This window comes from Eubalaena glacialis, chromosome 1, assembly GCF_028564815.1.
Source record: "Eubalaena glacialis isolate mEubGla1 chromosome 1, mEubGla1.1.hap2.+ XY, whole genome shotgun sequence".
In the NCBI taxonomy this organism is placed as follows: domain Eukaryota; kingdom Metazoa; phylum Chordata; class Mammalia; order Artiodactyla; family Balaenidae; genus Eubalaena; species Eubalaena glacialis.
Window position 1 is genome coordinate 128,304,041 of NC_083716.1, and position 17,557 is coordinate 128,321,597.

Sequence of the window (17,557 nt, forward strand, 5' to 3'; positions counted from 1 at the left end):
GTCAAGCACATTACCAGAATTGGAATTGCTTGTATATACACTTTGATAAAAATTAGAGACAATGGTAGAACAGAAGTAAATTGTATTTCAAATCCCACAATATTCTCACACCATGAAAACCCTTCCCTTTTTAATATATTTGTGTGTAGTTTATCTTTATGCCCATACTATATTTCCCAGAGATGGGTAAGTGTTATGTTTCTTGCTGGCACATTTACCGTATTGTTCAAAGTCAGGCGTTCAGTGGTTTTAGCATGATCGTATTTCCATGAACTCGCAAATACAAGATCTTCTCTCACACTGTCTTTTACTCCCTGCTGTTTTATATTGCCCTCCTAATTCTCAGTCCTGGTCTTTCTTTATGTTCTTCATCAAGCTGGATAGGTTATACTATTTTCTCCCTTATTCAAGACCAATAGAATAGAATAGAACACCCAGAAGTAAACCCTGATATATGGCCAAATGAATTTTGACAAGTTGCCAAGACTTTTCAAAGTAGAAAGGATAGTATTTTCAACAAATGGTGCTGAGAAGTCTTGTGGTCGACATGCAAAAGAAGGAAGATGCACCCTTACCTAACATCATATGCAAAAATTAATGAAAACGTATCAAGAAACTAAATATAAGACCTAATAAAATAAAAAGTCTTAGTAGAAGACACAGGACAAGAGCTTCATGACATTGGATTTGGCAGTGTTTTCCTCAATATGAAACGAAGGAACAACAAAGGTACAGCTAACAAAAAAATAAACAATTTGCAGTACATAATTTAAAGAAAAATGTGTATCAAAGACATGTAAACAGAATAAAATGGCAACCCACAAGATGGGAGAAAATATTTGAAAGCCATCTATCTGACAAGAGTTTTCTATTCAGAATATACAGAGAACTCCTACAACTCAACAAAAAGCAAACAGCCTGATTCAAAAATGGATAAAAGACTTGAATAGATGGTTCTTCAAAAAGATGTACAAATGACTAAGCACTTGAATAGATGCTCCATATCACTAAATGCATGTTTATATATTTGTGTGCATGCATACACACACAAGCACACACACACATACACAAGCAGAAACAAGTATTGGTGAGGATGTGAGGGAGTTGGAACCATTGTGCTATGTCAGAGGAAATGTAGAATGATACAGCTGCTTTGCAAAAGAATATGGCAATTTTTCAGATATTGAAAAATAGAATTACTACATGATCCAGGAATTTTACTATGAGGTATACCCAAAGGTATTGAAATCAGGGTCTTGAAGAAATATTTGTACTCCAGTGTTTAGAGCAGTAACAATCACAGTAGCTAAAATATGAAAGCAACCTAAGTGTTCATCCACTAGTTCCTGGATAAGCAAAGTGTGGTATACCCATATAATACAATATTATTCAGCCTTAAGAAGGAAAAGATCTAGGAATATGCTACAACATGGATGAATCTTGAGGAAATTTAGCTACCAAAAATGCCATTTTTGTGACTTTTAGTGAGTCATAACAATACAACTACTTATTTCAATTATATGGGGTACTTAGTGTAGTCAAAACCGTAGAAATTGGGAGGGTAATGATGCTTTTCAGGTGGTTATGGAACAAAAAGGAAAGTTATGTTTAAAGGATATAGAGTTACAGTTTTAAAACATAGAAAAGAATTAGAAAGATAAATGGTGATGTTGATCGCCCAATAATATGAATGTATTTAATATCACTGAACGGTGCACTTTATAATAATTACAATGTTATATTTTATGTTATTTGATTTTACCAACATACAAAATTGGGAAAGAATGTAATATCAGGAAAGGGAGTCGACCTGGGATAGAGCAGAGAGTAATCAGAAGGGTGAGACACTGCATATGTTGAAGAAGAAGAGCTGAGAGTCTTCATTGGCCAGAAGAGACTTTATAAAAAAGAAAAAAAAATTACTCTGAGGGTGTATTAGATAGATATCTGTGGGTGTACTGCTATCTCCCATGGGTTATCTTAAAGAGTCTTTAATAAAGTCCATAAGGCTTGCTGAGGCTGTTTTAAAAACTGGATTCCCTAGGAGATAATTAGAGGGTGGTACTTAAGTCTATGTCTAGGTTGGCAGATTTTGCAGGGAAGACGAACCTGAGAACAGTGGAGGTCTTAAGAGTGTAAGTACATGGAAATTAGAAAAAAAAATAATAAAGGGAATTAGGAAAACTTTTGACTTCGAAGTCATGTATTATTACTGAGTCAGACCTGATGTTTCTAAAGAGTTATATACAGAGTTGCTATTTGGATTACTTGTTGATAAAGATAAGTGGAAAACCTAGAGTCGTTCCCAAGTGTAGGTAAGATATAATGAGAGGATGGAGGTGGAAAGTAGGGAGGCCCAGAGAAAAGTGGGAAGGTCATATTGGGCCAAGATGGTGGTAATATCCAACAGAACAGATGGTAGGACAGACTATGGATTCATCTTTTTTATTTCGGCTCCCCCCCACCATCCTTAATAATTCTTTGGGAATATTTCATTGCTCTGTGATGCAGGTACAGAATTCGAGTGAGGAGACTACACCTTCAGTGTCCAGCTGTCTGAGTCCTCAGTGTGCTTCAAATGATGGAGAACTACTGCTTCCTTACGAGAAGAGTTAGTACCTCGTAGCTAAGATTAAGCTGGAGCTTATGCAATATTGATTCCATTTTATATATACTGTTGGCATGGAGGTTCCTCCTCCTCTTTTCTTGAGCATTATGAAATGAATCTATATTTCTCAATATTTGGGTATATCAGATAAATACATTAAGTAAAGGAATCTTATATATTGCTCCCTGCATAGTTTGCTCTTTCTTGTTTCTCTTTTACCTTTACTAAATTAGCACAGGGAGAGACCGTGAAATGTTCTAATCAGGAGAGATTAGAAGATCATATTTCTAGAGAGGTTGGTTGGACAGAGCAGGGGTCCCAGTGAGAATCCAAGCTTCTGTTTCTACTTGGAAGTGTACCTGTGTAGAATAGAGGGCTCCAGGAAATATCCTAGAATATTCCAATGTCCCTGCGGGAGATGATTAAGAGAGGCAGGATCTGGTACCAGATCAGTGTACTATGACATGTTTGTCAGTCATCTGATGTGAGATTCTCAGAGCCAATCCCATATGGTAGGGCTGAGTGCAGAGTGATGAAGAACCTGTGAAAGCCTTTGATTGCATGTTAAAGATGAAGCTCTGATTTCGCGGAGAATTTTCTTACCTGACTGAATGTCACCCTTCTGTGGGGATGAGATTCTGTGCTTTTCCTCTGTTGATGACCACTGACTGAAAATCATTAGAGGATCATGTCTAGAAAGCATTCTTTACTTAATTTCTTAAAGAAGAAAACATAGAAAACATTTTTATCCACTTTCAAATTGAGGATCAAGGGGCATGACATCAGTGAAAATGTCAGAGTAGGGAGCTGTGGCTTGTGTCCATCCCCAGAAACACTGACATACGTGGTAAAACCTGTCAAAATGATCTTATCAACACATGTAAGTTTTCTTTTCTTTTCACGCTGTAGATTTATCTTCCATTGAAACTTTACTTACTACGGGATGTGGAGAATAAACAAGGAAGTAGAAACTGTATTTCCTGATGAGAGAATCACTAAGTCACATTAGCTGTTCTGAGCTCTGCCTTACTCACCGTGACTCTAACTAAAACAAACAAACAAACAAAACACTTTTTTTTTTTGGTAAGTCAGTTCTGACATTTCCTCGTTAAAGACAAGGTAACAGATACAGACTTAGATCTACCAGAATTGAGCAAACTTTTGATTGTACCTGTGTTGAATATATGAGCATGACCTGCTACAAATCTTCATTATACTTATTGCCACAACTGACAAATTCCCTTTTTCCACTCCTGATATGTTGCATGTAAGGAATACATAGGTCACTAACCCCAGCTGGTCACAGGTAAACTCTGCCACATGGATTACTGCATGTTTTCCTGCTGGAAGACCACACATTCTTGAGTATTATGCCTGCAGAGTATCTGGGCTCTTCTCTTTTTCTGGATAAAGGTTACATAATCGCCTAATTTTATGAGAAATATATAAATTGTATTTGCATATTCTTCAGGTTTTTATTTATCCATTCTCTTGCAAGTCCTAAGTGCAAATATTAAAGTGATTTCCAAGAGGGTGGTAAATAAGACAGCTACATTTATGCTCCAAAATTAGCAACAAATCATAATATAATTGTAAATGCATTAATGTGTGATTAATATGTAGATACTTATGTAAATGCAAGTTTAGTAATGCTTTGTGGAGAGCTTCAGAATCTAGGTATTAAAAAACAAAAAAAGAAGAAGGAGTTCTTGAAACTCTCGGGGAATTATAGAGAAGTCTTTGTGTCTATACATATCATTCTGAAATAATGCATATTCTCAGAAATAAACTAGGCATAATATTGTAGGAAAAAACTTCATGAAATGAAAGAGCATGTGAGATGGCCATACAAGAAAAAGAATATTCTCAGAGAATAATGAACAGTGTGGAGTTCAGCAGAAGGGTCATACAGATTCAGAGAGTAAAACTTTGGAGAGCCTAATTGTGAGTTCCTCATATTTCATCTTTGGAGACACGGTAGTCATTTGAAATATGATGTTATAAGATGACGTTAACATACTTAAATACTTTCGTTTAGAAATGACCACTTAGAACCAGGATAAATGAAAGAGAACACAAAATTATGTTTATGTTGATTTTTAAAGACCTCAGGTGAGTGCTGATTACTTAAAAAATACATGATGTCTTTCACTGCAAAGTAAAGGAGCTGTTACAGTGGAGGATTACTGGACTGAATGTCAATATTATGACATAGTATGAGTGTGATTCGTGTTTGGTAATTGCAATCATTGTTGCTTTTGTTGTGGTCATCCATTTACAATGCTTGGTGTCAGTTGATTTATCTCTTGTAAAAATAAAATACAGTCTGTGTGTGTGATAAAAAACATACATGATGTCTTGACTAAAGTTGTATGGAATTTGAGATCTGGAAAAAAGCATTTCTCTTCTGTAATGCTAGGATGATAATTAGACATTTTTGCAAGAAAGAGATTTCAGGATGCAAATCTCGTGTCTCTAAGGTGGGAAGTCAGTTCATGGCGGAACATTCTATTAAACTTGTGTGAGTGGAGAAATAGTTCTTCGGAAGGAAGAGGTCACAAATCCCTTTTTAATAGTTAGTGGTTTATAGTATACCGAATGAGCAAAATGGCTATTTCTGAACTTTAGAAAAAAATAATATAGTTTTTCTGCATTTATAATATGAAGCTGATGTAAAATATCAAAAATTCTTTATTTTGAAAAGCAATGTAATCAATTTGACATAATTCATATATATTGAACCTGTGGTACACACACACAATAAAACTTACATTGAGAAAATTTTTTGCACTTAAGAAATATTTCCAAGTGTAGTTGATTTCCAATGTTGTGGGGTTTTTAAATACATGTTTATTGGAGTATAATTGCTTTATAACACTGTATTAGTTTCTGCTTTACAACAAAGTGAATCAGCTATATGTATACATATATTCCCCATATCCCCTCCTCTTGAGCCTCCCTCCCACACTCCCTATCCCACCCCTCTGGGGGACATAAAGCACCGAGCCGATCTCCCTGTGCTATGCGGCAGCTTACCACTAGCTATTTTACATTTGGTAGTGTATATATGTCAGTGCTACTCTCTCACTACGTCTCTGTCTCCCCTTCCCCCCTGCGTCCTTAAGTCCGTTCTCTACATCTGTGTCTTTATTCCTGCCCTGTCACTAGGTTCGTCAGTACCATTTTTCTAGATTCCATATATATGTGTTATATATGTTATATATGTTATATGTGTTAGCGTACGGTATTTGTTTTTCTCTTTCTGACTTACTTCACTCTGTATGACAGACTCTAGGTCCAACCACCTCACTACAAATAACTCAATTTTGTTCCTTTTTATGGCTGAGTAATACTCCATTGTATAGATGTGCCACATCTTCTTTATATATTCATCTGTCGATGGACATTTAGGTTGTTTCTATGTCCTGGCTATTGTAAATAGTGCTACAGTGAACATTGTGGTACATGTATCTTTTTGAATTATCGTTTTCTCCGGGTATATGCCCAGTAGTGGGATTGCTGGGTCATATGGTAGTTCTATTTTTAGCTTTTAAGGAATCCCCATACTGTTCTCCATAGTGGCTCTATCAGTTTATATTCCCACCAACAGTTCAGGAGGGTTCCCTTTTCTCCACACCCTCTGCAGCCTTTATACATTGTTGTATTAATTTCTGCTGCTGTGCAGCAAAGTGATTCAGTTTTATATATGTCTGTATATATATCTATATCTATCTATATATCTATATCTATATATCTATATGTATATCTATATCTATATATCTATATATATTCTTTTCCATTATGGTTTATCACAGGATATTGAATATAGTTTCCTGTGCTATACAGTAGGTCTTTGTGGGTTGTCCATCCTATGTAGAATAGTTTGCTTCTGCTATTCCAAAACTCCCAATCTTTCCTTCACTCTCTCCTTGGCAACCACAACTCTCTTTTCATTTTCTGTGTTTGTTTCTGTTTCGCTGACATGTTCATTTGTGTCCTGTTTTCGATTCCACATATAAGTGATATTATATGGTATTTGTCTTTCTCTCTCTGACTTACTTCACTTAGTATCATTATCTCTAGGTCCATCCATGTTGCTGCAAATGGCATTATTTCATTCTTTTTTATGTCTGAGTAATATCTATTGTATACGTATACCACACCTTCTTTATACATTCGTTTTTCAATGAACATTTAGGTTGTTTCCATGTCTTGGCTATTATAAATAGTGCTGCTATGAACATAGGGTTTCATGTATCTTTTTGAATTATAGTTTTGTCTAGATATATGTCCACAAGTGGGATTGCTAGATCATATGGCAACTCTCTTTATAGTTTTTTTGAGGAACCTCCATACTCTTTTCCATAGTGGCTGCACCAACTTACATGGCCACCGACAGTGTAGAAGGGTTCCCTTTTCTCCATACCCCCTCCAGCATTTGTTAATTGTAGATTTTTTTTAATGATGGCCATTCGGATCAGTGTGAAGTGATACCTCATTGTAATTTGGATTTGCGTTTCTCTAATAATTAGTGATGATGAGCATCTTTTAATGTGCCTATTGGCTCTCTGTATGTCTTCTTTGGAGAAATGTTTATTTAGGTCTTCTACCCATTTTTCCATTGTGTTATTTGTTATTTTGTTATTGAGTTGTATGAGCTGTTTGTATAGTTTGGAAATTAAGCCCTTGTCAGTCTCATCATTTGCTAATATTTTCTCCCAGTCCATAGGTTGTATTTTCGTTTTGATTATGGTTTCCTTTGCTGTGCAAAAGCTTATAAGTTTGATTAGTTCCTGTTTCTTTTTTGCTTTTACAATAAGTCCCCTACATATGAACAAGTTCTGTTCCAAGACTGCGTTTGTAAGTCCAATTTGTTTGTAAGTCCAACAAAGTTCGCCTAGGTACCCAACTTACACAGTCGGCTATATGGTATTGTACCGTAATAGGTTTATAATACTTTTCACGCAAACAATACATAAAAAACAAGCACAAAAACAAAGAAAACATTTTTAATCTTACAGTACAGTAACTTGAAAAGTACAGTAATACAGTACAACAGCTGGGATACTCGGGCTGGCATCGAGGGAACAGGCGAGAAGAGTTACTGATTGGAGGAGGGAGAGGAGGTGGGAGATGGTAGTGGTGAAGGATTATCAGCAGTAGGAGACAGAGGGCAAGCTGCAATTTCACTCATACCTGACGTTGATGGCAAAGGTTCTGGTTCCTTGCTGGATTTAATTCTATCTACCCTCTTGAAAGAATGATCCATTGATGTCTGGGTAGTAGCTCTTTTTTTCTCATCATAGATGACAAGGTAGCACTGGATTGCATTCTGAATGGCTGCTGCCACCTTTGGGTCCCATTCTAGGTTCGGGTCCTGTGCCTCAAAAACTAACAGTGCTTCCTCAAATAACGAAGATTCCCTTGCCATTTTCTGTGTCGTGAATCTCTTCAGTTCTTCAGTTACTTCTTCTTCCTCCTGTCCCTCTTCATCCTTTCTCTGGGCCTCCAATTCCATCAGTAAGCTCCTCATGTTGCACAGCAAGGAGTTCAATGAAATCGTCCTCTTGCAGATCTAGCTCCAGCGTCTCGCTGAGGGTCACTACGTTGCTGAAGACCTCTTCGGACTTCTGATCTACCTTCTCAAATCCACAAAAATCATGAACAAACTGTGGGCAAAGGTTCTTCCAAACTCCATTCATGGTGACCGCCATACCCTCACACCATGCAAAGTCAATGTTTTTTATGGGCGTGTAGATGTTATAGTCCTTCCAAAGTTGTCCCTAGGTTGTTCCTGATTTGTCACTTACCTTTACTGCCTGACAAAAAGTGTGACAGAAATAATATTTCTTGAAAGTCGCTATAGCTCCCTCGTCCATAGGTTGGATGAGCAACGTAGTATTCAGTGACAGATGCAGTACTTTGACGTTGGGGTGAAAGTCATCCATGAATGGGGGGTGGCCCAGAGCATAGTCGAGCAGCAAAAGAATGTTTTGCTGGGACGTCCTTCTCCAAGCAATATTTCTCTACATCTGGGATAAAGTGGTGGCAAAACCAGTCCTGGAACGTGGCCTGTGTAATCCAGGATTTGGGGTTACGCTTCCACACAACAGGAAGAGAGCCCTTGGCTATGTTTTTAAGGGTTCTTGGGTTCTGTGAGTGATAAACTAAGAGAGGTTTCAGCTTCAATTCACCGGAAGCATTGCCACCAAACAACAGTTAGCCTATCCTTTGCTGCTTTACACCCCGGCATCAACTTTTCCTCCTTACTGATGTAACTTCGGTCTGGCATCCTCTTCCAGTACAGTTGTGTCTCATCCACATTAAAAACCTGGTTGGGTAAATACACACCATCATCAATAATTTCTCAAAGTGTTTCTGGAAGTTCCTGGACAGTACCCTATCTGCACTTGCTGCCTCTCCACTTACTTTTATATTGTGAAGGTTGGCTCTAGCCTGGAACCGATGAAACCAGCCGTGGCTGGCATTAAAAGATGTGCCCTCTGATTCTTTGCCGTGTTTCTTCTTCAAGTCTTCATAAAGGCTTTTAGCTTTCTCTTGAATCAGCGTTAAGTTGAGCAGGACTCAGCGCTGATGTTGATCCTGCATCCGCACACTGAGAAGTTTCTCCATCTCCTCCATCACTTTTCCATGCTTCTTGGATATTTTGTCAACATCGTCGGCACAGCAGACTTCACATGTTCCATGATCTTGTCCTTGTTCTTTAGATTCGTGCCAATGATTGAATGATTCATGTTATAAGAATGAGCGATGTCTAACATCTTTTTACCTCGCTCCACTCTCTCAATTACTTTCACTTTTGTTTCCATCATTATCGCTTGGCGCTTCTTAACAGTACCAGCTACATCACCTCTGCTTTTACGCTTGCTTCCAGACATCTTGGGCTTGAAATAAAGGTACTGTACTACTGTACTCTATACAGTACCATAAAGTACACAAAAGCACAACCACATATAGAGGAAGCACGCACGTGACAGTGTATGCCAGACACGTGAACTAACTTACATGATTGGACATGCGAATGGACGTTTGCATCTTTGAAAGTTTGCAACTTGAAGGTTCGTATGTAGGTGACTTACTGTATTTGTACTGCCTAAGGAGAACTACCTAGGAAAACTTTGGTATGACTTATGTCAGAGAATGTTTTGCTTATGTTTTCTTCTAGGAGTTATAAGGTGTCCTATCTTATATTTAAGCATATAAGCCGTTTTGAGTTTATTTTTGTGTATGGTGTGAGGGTATGTTCTGACTTCACTGATTTGCATACGGCTCTCCAACTTTCAAAACACCACTTGCTGAAGAGACCATCTTTTCCCCACTGTATATTTTTGCCTCCTCTGTCGAAGGTTAATTGACCATAGGTGTGTGGGTTTATTTCTTAGCTCTCTATTCCATTCCATTGCTCCATGTATCTCTTTCTGTGCCAATACCATGTGGCTTTGATTACTGTAACTTTGTAGTATTGTCTGAAGTTTAGGAGGGTTATGCCTCCTGCTTTGTTCTTTTTCCTGGGGATTGTGTTGACAGTTCTGACTTTTTATGGTTCCAGATAGATTTTAGGATTATTTGTTCTAGTTCTGGGGAAAATGTCATGGGTAATTTGATAGGGATCACATTAAATCTGTAGATTGCTTTTGGTAGTATAGCCATTTTAACAGTATTAATTCTTCCCTTCCAAGAGCGTGGGATGTCTTTCCATTTCTTTGAATCATCTTCAGTTTCCTTTACTAATGTTTTGTAGTTCTCAGCATTAAGTCGTTCACCTCCTTGGTGAGGTTTATTCCTAAGCATTTTATTTTTTTGATGCCATTTTAAAAAGGATTGCTTGTTTACATTTCCTTTCTGATATTTCATTGTTAGTGTAAAGAAATGCAACCAGGGACTTCCCTGGTGGCTCCTTGGTTGAGAATCCACCTGCCAATACAGGGGACGCGGGTTTGAGCCCTGATGCAGGAAGATCTCACATGCCGTGGAGCAACTAAACCTGTGTGCCAGAACTACTTAGCCTGCACTCTAGAGCCAGTGAGCCACAACTACTGAGCCCATGTGCCACAACTACTTAAGCCTGCGTGCCTAGAGCCCGTGCTCCACAACAAGAGAAGCCACTGCAATGAGAAGCCTGTGCACCACAAGAAAGACTAGTCCCCACTGGCCACAACTAGAGAAAGCCCGTGCACAGCAATGAAGACCCAATGCAGCCAAAATAAATTTAAAAAAAAAAGAAAGAAAAACCAAGAAATGCAACCAATTTATGTATGTTAATCTTCTATCCTGCTACTTTGCTGAATTTGTTTATCAGTTCTAGTAGTGTTTGTGTGGAATTTTTAGGGTTTCCTTTATATATATTGTCATGTCATCTGCATATAATGACAACTTTACCTCTTCCGTTCCAATTTGGTTAGGTTTTATTTCTTTTTCTTGTCTGATCGTTGTGGCTAGGACTTCCAATACTATGTTGAAGAGAAGAGGTGAGAGTGGGCATCCTTGTCTTGTTCCAGATTTTAGCGGGAAGGCTTTCAGCTTATGAACATTGAGTATTATATAGGCTGTGGGTTTGTCATAAATAGCTTTTATTATGTTGAGATATGTTTCCTCTATACCCACTTTGGAAAGTGTTTTTATCATGAATGGATGTTGAAGTTTTTCAAAGACTTTTTCGGCATCTATTGAGATGATCGTTTGTTTTGTGTTTTTCCTTTGTTGATGGGGTGTATCATGTTGATTGATTTGCATATGTTGAAACAACTTTGTGACACTGGGGTGAATCAAATTTGGTCATGGTGTATGATCCTCTTATGTGTTGTCGGATTCGGTTTTCTAATATTCAGTTGAGAATTTTTGCATCCATATTTATCAAAGATATTGGCCTGTAGTTTTCTTTTTTGGTAGTGTCTTTCTCTGTGTTTTTTTTTAAAGTCTTTATTGAATTTGTTCCAATATTGCTTCTGTTTTATGTTTTGGTTTCTTGTTTGTGAAGCATGTGGGATCTTAGCTCCAAAACCAGGGATCGAACCCGCACCCCCTGCACTGGAAGGCGAAATCTTAACTGCTGGACCACCAGAAAAGTCCCTATATGTTTTATTTTGTTTTTTTTTTAAGTAAATTTCTTTCTTTCTTTATTTTTGGATGCATTGGGCGTTCGTTGCTGTGCTCGGGCTCTCTCTATTTGCGGTGAGTGGGGGCTACTCTTCGTTGTGGTGTGCAGGCTGTTCATTGCAGTGGCTTCTTTTGTTGCAGATCATGGGCTCTAGGTGCGTGGGCTTCAGCAGTTGTGGCTATCAGGCTCAGTAGTTGTGGCTCGTGGGCTGTAGAGCGGAGGCTCAGTAGTTGTGGCACACAGGCTTAGTTGCTCCGTGGCATGTGGGATCTTTCCAGACCAGGTCTCGAACGTATGTCCCCTGCATTGGCAGACTGATTCTTAACCGCTGTGTCACCAGGGAAGTCCCTCCCATCTGTTTTTGATATCAGCGTGATAGTGGCTTCACAGAATGTCTTTGGAAGTATTCCTTACTCTTCAATCTTTTCGAAGAGTTTGAGAAGAATCAGTGTAAGTTCTGCTTTGTATATTTGGTAGAATTTGCCTGTGAAACCATCTGATCCTGGACTTCTGTTGGTAGGGAGTTTTTTAAAATTACAGATTGTATTTTAAAAAAAATTTTATTTATTTATTTATTTTTAGCTGTGTTGTGTCTTCGTTTCTGTGCGAGGGCTTTCTCTAGTTGCAGCGAGCGGGGGCCACTCTTCATCACGGTGCGTGGGCCTCTCACTATCGCGACCTCTCTTTGCGGAGCACGGGCTCCAGACGCGCAGGCTCAGTAGCTGTGGCTCACGGGCCCAGTTGCTCCGCGGCATGTGGGATCTTCCCAGACCAGGGCTCGAACCCGTGTCCCCTGCATTGGCAGGCAGATTCTTCCCTGTGCCACCAGGGAAGCCCTCTATTTTGCTTTTAGTGGTCAGTATGTTCAAGTTATCTATTTCTTCTTAATTCAGTTTTGTTCGGCTGTAAAAAAACAAAATACATTTTTAGGTTATGTTAGCACCTAAATACTTACCATGTATTAGACCACAAAAGAGTGAAGAAAAAATTAAAATATTTTTTCAAATACAAAAAGTATTGAAATATTTTTAAGAAATTGGGATAATAATACTAATTACAATAATGACAAATTGTTCTGAACGTAAAGACTACTTATATCTAAGATGCATATTATATGCTTATTGTTTTATTGTTTTTAAATACATGGAATGTTTTCTCCTTTCTAATGTAATTCTTTTATTTTACCTGTATATTGTGAAAAAAATTTAGTTGCACATAATATAAAAAATTACACTTTAATAGGAGATATTAATCCATTTACATTTACTATAGTACTGAAAATACTTAGGTTTAGAGTTCCATGTCATTGAGTGCTCTTTTTTATTTATTTATTTTTAAAAAAGATTTAATTTGGGGGGGGGCATGAATTATTTATTTATTTATTTAATTTTAACATCTTTATTGGACTCTAATTGCTTTACAATGGTGTGTTAGTCTCTGCTTTATAACAAAGTGAATCAGTTATACATATCCATATATCCCCATATCTCCTCCCTGTTGTGTCTCCCTCCCGCCCTCCCTATCCCACCCCTCTAAGTGGTCATAAAGCACTGAGCTGATCCCCCTGTGCTATGCAGCTGTTTCCTACTAGCTAGCTATTTTACATTTGGTAGTATTTATAAGTCCATGCCACTCTCTCACTTCATCCCAGCTTACCCTTCCCCCTCCCCATGTCCTCAAGTCCATTCTCTATGTCTGCGTCTTTATTTCTGTCCTGTCCCTAGGTTCTTCCCAACCATTTTTTTTCTTCTTTTTTTAGATTCCACATATATGTGTTAGCATACAGTATTTGTTTGTCTCTTTCTGGCTTACTTCACTCTGTATGACAGACTCTAGGTCCATCCATCTCACTACAAATAACTCAAATTCATTTCTTTTTATGGCTGAGTAATATTCCATTTTATATTGAAAATGTGCAACATCTTTTTTACCCATTCATCAGTTGATGGACACTTAGGTTGCTTCCATGTCCTGGCTATTGCAAATAGAGCTGCAATGAACATTGTGGAACATGACTCTTTTTGAATTATGGTTTTCTCCAGGTATATGCCCAGTAGTGGGATTGCTGTGTCATATGGTAGTTCTATTTTTAGTTTTTTAAGGAACCTCCCTACTGTTCTCGATAGTGGCTGTATCAATTTACACTCCCACCATCGGTGCAAGAGGGTTCCCTTTTTTCCACACCTCTGCAGCATTTATTGTTTGTAGATTTTTTTGATGATGGCCATTCTTACCTGTGTGTGGTGATACCTCATTGTAATTTCGATTTGCATTTCTCTAATGATCAGTGATGTTGAGCATTCTTTCCTGTGTTTGTGGGCAGTCTGTATATCTTCTTTGGAGAAATGTCTATTTAGGTCTTCTGCCCATTTATGGATTGGGTTGTTTGTTTTTTTGATATTGAGCTGCATGGGCTGCTTGTAAAGTTTGGAGATTAATCCTTTGACAGTTGCTTCATTGGCAAATATTTTCTCCCATTCTGAGGGTTGCCTTTTCGTCTTGTTTACATTTTCCTTTGCTGTGCAAAAGATTTTAAGTCTCCTTAGGTCTCATTTGTTTATGTTTCTTTTTAATTTCCATTTCTCTAGGAGGTGGGTCAAAAAGGATCTTGCTGTGATTTATGTCATAGAGTGTTCTGCCTATGTTTTCCTCTAAGAGTTTTATAGTGTCTGGCCTTACATTTAGGTCTTTAATCCATTTTGAGCTAATTTTTGTGTATGGTGTTAGGGAGTCTTCTAATTTCATTCTTTTACCTGTAGCTGTCCAGTTTTCCCAGCACCACTTATTGAAGAGGCTGTGATTTCTCCATTGTATATTCTTGCCTCCTTTATCAAAAATAAGGTGACCATATGGGTATGGGTTTATGTCTCGGCTTTCTCTCCTGTTTCATTGATCTATATTTCTGTTTTTGTGCCAGTACCATACTGTCTTGACTACTGTAGCTTTGTAGTATTGTCTGAAGTCAGGGAGCCTGATTCCTCCAGCTCTGTTTTTCTTCTCAAGATTGCTTTGGCTGTTCGGGGTCTTTTGTGTTTCCATACAAATTGTGAAATTTTTTTGTTCTAGTTCTCTGAAAAATTCCATTGGTAATTTGATAGGGATTGCACTGAATCTGTAGATTGCTTTGGGTAGTAGAGTCATTTTCACAATGTTGATTCTTCCAATCCAAGAACATGGTATATCTCTGTATCTGTTTGTGTCATCTTTGATTTCTTTCATCAGTGTCTTATAGTTTGTTGAGTAAACGTCTTTTGTCTCCTTAGGTAGGTTTATTCCTAGGTATTTTATTCTTCTTGTTGCAGTGGTAAATGGGAGTGTTTCCTTAATTTCTCTTTCAGATTTTTCATCTTTAGTGTATAGGAATGAAAGAGATATCTGTACATTACTTTTGTATCCTGCAACCTTACCAGATTCTTTGATTGACTCTAGTAGGTTTCTGGTAGCATCTTTAGGATTCTCTATGTATAGTATCATGTCATCTGCAAACAGTGAGAGCTTAACTTCTTCTTTTCCGATTTGGATTCCTTTTATTTCTTTTTCTTCTCTGATTGCTGTAGCTAAAAATTCCAAAAGTGCGTGGAATAATAGTGGTGACAGTGGGCAACCTTGTCTTGTTCCTGATCTTGGTGGAAATGGTTTCACTTTTTCCACCATTGAGAACGATGCTGGCTGTGGGTTTGTCATATATGGCCTTTATTATGTTGAGGAAAGTTCCCTCTATGCCTACTTTCTGGAGGGTTTTTATCATAAATGGGTGTTTAATATTGTCGGAAGCATTTTCTGCATCTACTGAGATGACCATATGGTTTTTATCCTTCAGTTTTTTAATATGGTGTATCACACTGATTTGCATGTATTGAAGAATCCTTGCATCCCTGGGATAAACCCCACTTGATCATGGTGTATGATCCTTTTAAGGCGCTGTTGGATTCCGTTTGCTAGTATTGTGCAGTGGATTTTTGCAGCTATGTTCATCAGTGATATTGGCCTGTAGTTTTCTTTCTTTGTGACATCTTTGTCTGGTTTTGGTGTCAGGGAGATGGTGGTCTCATAGAATAAGTTTGGGAGAGTTCCTCCCTCTGCTATATTTTGGAAGAGTTTGAGAAGGGTAGGTGTTAACTCTTCTCTAAATGTTTGATAGAATTTGCCTGTGAAGCCATCTGGTCCTGGGCTTTTGATTGTTGGAAGATTTTTAATCACAGTCTCAATTTCAGTGCTTGGGATTGGTTTGTTTATATTTTCTATTTCTTTCTGGTTTAGTCTTGGAAGGTTGTGCTTTTCTAAGAATTTGTCCATTTCTTCCATGTTGTCCATTTTATTGGCATATAGTTGCTTGCAGTAATCTCTCATGATCCTTTGTATTTCTGCGGTGTCAGTTGTTACTTCTCCTTTTTCATTTGTAACTCTATTGATTTGAGTCTTCTCCCTTTTTTTCTTGATGAGTCTGGCTAATGGTTTATCAATTTTGTTTATCTTCTCAAAGAACCAGCTTTTAGTTTTTTTGATCTTTGCTGTTGTTTCCTTCATTTCTTTTTCATTTATTTCTGATCTGATCTTTATGCTCTCTTTCCTCTGCTGACTTTGGGTTTTTTTTTCTTTCTTTCTCTAATTGCTTTAGGTGTAAGGTTAACTTGTTTATTTGAGATGTTTCTTGTTTCTTGAGGTAGGATTGTATTGCTATAAACTTCCCTCTTAGAACTGCTTTTGCTGCATCCCATAGGTTTTGGGTGTTCATGTTTTCATTGTCATTTGTTTCTAGGTATTTTTTAATTTCCTCTTTGATTTCTTCAGTGATGTCTTGGTTATTAAGTAGTGTATCATTTAACGTCCATGTGTTTCTATTTTTTTACAGATTTTTTCCTGTAATTGATATCCAGTCTGATAGCGTTGTGGTCGGAAAAGATACTTGATACGATTTCAGTTTTCTTAAATTTACCAAGGCTTGATTTGTGACCCAAGATATGATCTATCCTGGAGAATGTTCCATGAGCACTTGAGAAAAAGTGTATTCTGTTGTTTTTGGATGGAATGTCCTATAAATATCAATTAAGTCCATCTTGTTTAATGTATCATTTAAAGCTTGTGTTTCCTTATTTATTTTCATTTTGGATGATCTGTTCATTGGTGAAAGAGGGGTGCTAAAGTCCCCTACTATGATTGTGTTACTGTCGATTTCCCCTTTTATGGCTGTTAGCATTTGCCTTATGTATTGAGGTGCTCCTATGTTGGGTGCATAAATATGTACAATTGTTATATCTTCTTCTTGGATTGATCCCTTGATCATTATGTAGTGTCCTTCTTTGTCTCCTGGAATAGTCTTTATTTTAAAGTCTTTTTTGTCTGATATGAGAATTGCTACTCTGGCTTTCTTTTGATTTCCATTTGCATGGAATATCTTATTCCATCCCCTCACTTTCCGTCTGTATGTGTCCCTAGGTCTGAAGTGGGTCTCTTGTAGACCACATATATACCGGTCGTGTTTTCGGATCCATTCAGCCAGTCTATGTCTTTTGGTTGGAGCATTTAATCCATTTACATTTAAGGTAACTATTGATATGTATGTTCTTATTACCATTTTCTTAATTGTTTTGGGTTTGTTATTGTAGGTCTTTTCCTTCTCTTGTGTTTCCTGCCTAGAGAAGTTCCTTTAGCATTTGTTGTAAAGCGGGTTTGGTGGTGCTGAATTCTCTTAGCTTTTGCTTGTCTGTAAAGGTTTTAATTTCTCTGTCGAATCTGAACGAGATCCTTGGTGGGTCGCGTAATCTTGGTTGTAGCTTTTCCCCTTTCATCACTTTAAATATGTCCTGCCAGTCCCTTCTGGCTTGCAGAGT